Source organism: Lipotes vexillifer, unplaced genomic scaffold, assembly GCF_000442215.2.
Source record: "Lipotes vexillifer unplaced genomic scaffold, Lipotes_vexillifer_v1.1 scaffold533, whole genome shotgun sequence".
Classification (NCBI taxonomy): Eukaryota; Metazoa; Chordata; class Mammalia; order Artiodactyla; family Lipotidae; genus Lipotes; species Lipotes vexillifer.
The window spans coordinates 1,767,276-1,772,325 of NW_006773553.1; the positions used below are offsets into that span (position 1 = coordinate 1,767,276).

At 45.9% G+C, this 5,050-nt stretch overlaps 1 pseudogene; it reads right to left on the bottom strand.

Annotated features, from left to right (window-relative positions):
* Positions 1–2,155: 2,155 nt before the first annotated feature.
* On the bottom strand, positions 2,156–2,783 carry LOC103084922 (receptor-binding cancer antigen expressed on SiSo cells pseudogene; annotated as a pseudogene).
* Between the last annotated feature and the right edge of the window lie 2,267 nt (positions 2,784–5,050).

Sequence of the window (5,050 nt, forward strand, 5' to 3'; positions counted from 1 at the left end):
AGGCGCCGCGCCTTCTGCACGTGACCCCGCAGGTGGCCTTCATCTGACCGCCCCGCGGGCTCGGCCGCACGTGGACGCGGCTGGACGTTCGCGTCCGCAGGTCTGGCCGCAGGTGGAGCCCGCACGGGGGCCTGGACGGCGGCGGGGGCTGCTCGTGCTCCCCCGGGCCCTGGGCGCGGCCTCGCACACGCGGGGGGCGTCCACACCCGCCGCGGGGACAGCAGCCTCCGGGGGCCTCGGAGCGACGGCCGAGCTCTGCGCAGCCCCGCGGTCCCGAGATGCCCCGGGAGGGCAGAGCCGGGCTTCCCCGCAGGCGCTCCACGCCCTCGCCCCTGACGGCGGTCGCACCCGCTTGGGCGGCGAGCCCGCTCCCGCGCGGTCTTGCGCGGCTGTCCCCGGAGACTAGGACCGGCCCTGTTCCTATGTGGGCAGAAGAGCCAGACAAGAAGAAGAAAGCGTTTGGAATCTTAAATGACAGGAAGCCCTTAAGCCTCCGGTGTTAGTATCTGTGGCTGCAAACTAGGAGCAGATCTGCTGAGGGGGCCTGCAGAAAATCAGGGGTCTCAGGGGCTGTATGGCCAGGCCACGCAAGATGGCTGTTCTCTTGCTGTCTGCACGTTCCCCTGCCCGGCCAGGGCCTGTTTCACCTACCCCTATGCCCAGGACCCAGCTGGTGACAGCTTACCACAAGGGCGGTGAGGGGCCTGCCCCTCCACTGGTTTCCCTGGTAACTAATGAGGCCACCTGATGTAATTCCCCCTATAAAGAGCCCGCTCCCCTTCCCCTTGGGAGCGGAGGCTACCACCAGGTCCTGCCTGCAGTTTGCAGCCCACCGTGGGGTGTCGCTCCAGGGCCTTGCTTCAGACGTGTAAGCTCCCCTGTCCATTGAACCATGAATGTCTCTGTGGCTGAGTCCGGGCGCACACCTGTGCATTCAGAGAAGTCACACGTGGAAAGGAAAAACATGTCAAGGGGTTCTTTGAAGGGGACGGTGAGGGTGCAGGGAGCATGGTAGTCCTGGGTGAGCACATACATCCGGCTGGAAGAATTGGGGGATTTTAGGTCCAAAGGGAGCAGCCGCTACTTTTGTGAATAACAGTGTAAAAAGACCCTTCTGGGTTCCTGCAAAAAGGGTAACCCCCCCAAGATCCACAATTCCCCTTGCCTTCAGAAGAGAAAGGAACACGGAAAGATAGACACAGAATGATCCGGTTACAGGAGCTAATCTTATGGAGGTTACTAGAAAACACGGTGAAGGTGATTCTCAGAAATGACTTGCTATGCCACTTTGAATAATTTTTATTGCATATTGTCAGTAAAATTTCTGTATGTTATTACCGTCAGGTTTGAGTACATGAGCTGTGCATGAAACAAAAAATTAACATGATTTTTAAATTTTTAATAGAATATCAAATGTATGCAGCACTATTGTATTTATTTTCTTTTAAAATTCTCGTAAATTAAAAACAACAGCAGAAAATGAATTACTAAATAAAATAAATTTTTTACTCTGAAAAAAAAGCAAGTTGCACAAAAACTTTTTTTTTTGTGATAACTAAAATTATTGCATTTAATGTCATTTTCTTGAAAACCAAAATTACGAAATTCCTTGATGTTGTATCAGACATGAACAATGCCACTTCAAGTTAGAGGAAATGTATGCCAACACCAGCTTCTGACAACAAAAATGAGAAGTTAAAGGTTTGTCTGATTTAGGTCAGGTAATCATGGAAACAAAAGAATACTTAGAATAATTCATTTTATCATTATGCACATTGAAGGAAATCATTATAGACAGGAGAGTTGTTTCCCACTGTAAAATTATTACACCCATTTATTAAGCTAGAAACACCAGCTTGGAAAGGTACTGATATATGCCGTTTGTAATAATTTCTCTACAGCAAACAATTGTCTTACAGTTGGAACATGTTGAAGGAAATATTGTCTCATAAGTCTTTTTTTGTTCTTTGAGTCTCAATCACTAAGAGTTCGAGGGACTTTGAGAGATTCCTGGTGTCCTGGGTGGCCTGATGAATGCATTAAAGTCAAGCAGTGTACCTGTATTCTGAAAATACTCCTAGCTCCATGCGAATGTTGCTTGGGCTGTGGAGCTCTTATTTCTCCCACTGGCACCATGACATCTGAAGAACATTTGTTATGAAGGTTTCATACCAATTGTGTTTTGTTCCTTCATTAGCCGCTGTGCTCCCTTTTCCATTTTCTTCCTTTGTTGTTCTGCTGCTCTCTTCTCTGTCTGCTGTCTTCTGCTGCCTCAGAACTTCTTAGGCTTGACGCATCGTCTTCTTCTATGCATTGGTGTTTTCTTGCCAGGTATCCATGTCACCTAATTCAGGAGATTGGTGAATAAAAGGCATACCTTGTGTAGCTGCTAGTCTATTAGAGAAACCTGTGCTACCATCTGGGATGCCGAAATTTAACGGTTCTCTCTTCTTAATAATGATTTTCTGAGTTTTCCTTAAAGTTGGTGTCATGTCCTTAAAACAGTCAGGTTCCAGTTTTTCTAAAGCATTTTGTTGTGTTGCCACATTCCTATTCCCTCCTTTAATCTTTACACTTGTGGGTGTATCTGCATCTCAAGAAGTCCACTCTTCAACGTCTGTCTGTTTAGCAACTGATGAATAATCAACTGTAGCTGGGAAAGTTATTTAGTCTCCACTTAATTTCCGTCCTCTGCCAGATCTGCATATTAATCTCTTTAGGAATGAGAATACTGTTGCTAGGCAGGTACAAACTTTAAATAACCGAAACTGTGTGATAGCCATGGTGGGAATCGAAACCTGAAACTGACTGATGAGGAAAAAAAAAATCATACCCACTGTACAGATGCGAAAAATGACAGGAGCGTTTTTCAGTTTACACAGTCTGATGCCATATGCACGGCGTTTGGTGAAACGCTCTCAGTTGCTCCAAGTGGGTGCCTGGTGGGCTGGGATTTGGATTTTGGAAAAATCTGCCTGGGAAGGAGCAAGGCCTGCCCCTCCCCCTCTGCACAAAAACTTTAAACACACAAAGAATGTAAACGCATACTATACATGTTAATGGATACATACTTAATATGTATCCATGTTGGACTGTGCATCGGAATTATACACACCAGCTCTGGGAGAGTGGTTCCCACCCAGGGAATGAGGAGGAAGAGGGGACGGAGGCAGGTTCTACTTTAAAAAAAAATTTTTTTTTAAAAATAATTTTTATTTATTTATTTTTGCTGTGTTGGGTCTTTGTTTCTGTGCGAGGGCTTTCTCTAGTTGTGGCAAGCGGGGGCCACTCTTCATCGCGATGCGCGGGCCTCTCACTGTCGCGGGCCTCTCTTGTTGCGGAGCACAGGCTCCAGACGCGCAGGCTCAGTAGTTGTGGCTCACGGGCCTAGTTGCTCCGCGGCATGTGGGATCCTCCCAGACCAGGGCTCGAACCCGTGTCCCCTGCATTAGCAGGCGGATTCTCAACCACTGCGCCACCAGGGAAGCCCCTAAAAAATTTTTTTAATGAAAGTAGCCAAGACATTAATATTTATTAAATCTGGTTAGAAGTTCATGAGATCTAACTTTATGAAACATGAGTTTCAGGTCGGTGTTCACTCGACAAGCATAGTCCAAAATCTCCAAGTCAAGAAGTTAATGGATAATTCCCCAGTCAGTAGGACCCCCAGCATGCTGGCAGAAATAAATTCTCTCTGAAAAAAATACATCCTCAGAACAGGCCTTCTGGGGGGCGGGGGACGAATTGAGAGATGGGGATTGACATATATACACTATTTTTTTTAAATTAATTTAATTTCTTTATTTTGGGCTGGGTTTTGTCTTTGTTGCTTCATGCGGGCTTTCTCCAGTTGTGGTGAGCGGGGGCTACTCTTCATTGTGGTGTGCAGGCTCTACGCATGTGGGCTCTGTAGTTGTGGCGCACGGGCCCAGTTGCTCCGCAGCATGTGGAATCTTCCCGGACCAGGGCTCAAACCCATGTCCCCTGCATTTGCAGACTGATTCTTAACCACTGTGCCACCAGGGAAATCCCAACATATATACACTATTGATATTATGTATAAAATAGATAACTAATAAGAAACTACTGTATAGTGCAGGGAACTCTACTCAGTGCTCTGCAGTGACCTAAATGGGAAGGAAATCCAAAAAAAAGGGAATATATGTATCTGTCTAGCTGATTCACTATGCTCTACAGTAGAAACTAACACAACATTGTACAGAAACTATACTCCAATTTAAAAAAAAAAGAGAAGAAAACAGTCCATCTAGTTTTAGCATATAAAGTCCCAGGCAAAAATGTGCTCATAATATATTTTATTTTTTCAAACCTAGGCTTGCTTTCTTTTTTAAAAATTATTATTTTATTTATTTATTTTTGGCTGCGTTGGGTCTTTGTTGCCGCACTCAGGCTTTTCTCTATTTGCGGCGAATGGGGGCTACTCTACCTTGTGGTGCACAGGCTTCTCATTGCATTGGCTTCTCTTGTTGCAGCGCGTGGGCTCTAGGTACGCGGGCTTCAGTAGTTGTGGTGCATGGGCTTAGTTGCTCCGCGGCACGTGGGATCTTCCCAGGGCTCGAACCTGTGTCCCCTGCATTGGCAGGCAGATTCTTAACCACTGCGCCACCAGGGAAGCCCTCATAATGTATTTTAAAAGAAAATAAATCAAGAGAGAATACCTATATACCACATAAAGAAATGCACAATAGAGAAAGTAAGGATTTTAAAAACAACTAGAGGGGGAAAAAAGATTATTTAAAAAGAAATAGCTAACACTTAGACTGAAGCAGAGTTCTCAGCAGCAACAATGGAAGCCAGGAATAGTGCACTAATAATTCCAAACTACTGAAAGGAAGTAACTGCCAACCTACAATTATATACTTGGGAAATTACCTTTCAAGAACAGAGACATTTTCAAGTAAATGAAACCATCAGCGTCCCTCCCTGAAGGACTATGTGAAGGATGTACTTCAGGAAGAAGGAAAATGACCCAAGACAAAGGTCTGGGAGGCAAGGACTAGGACCAAAGAAAATGAAAACCACTGGGTAG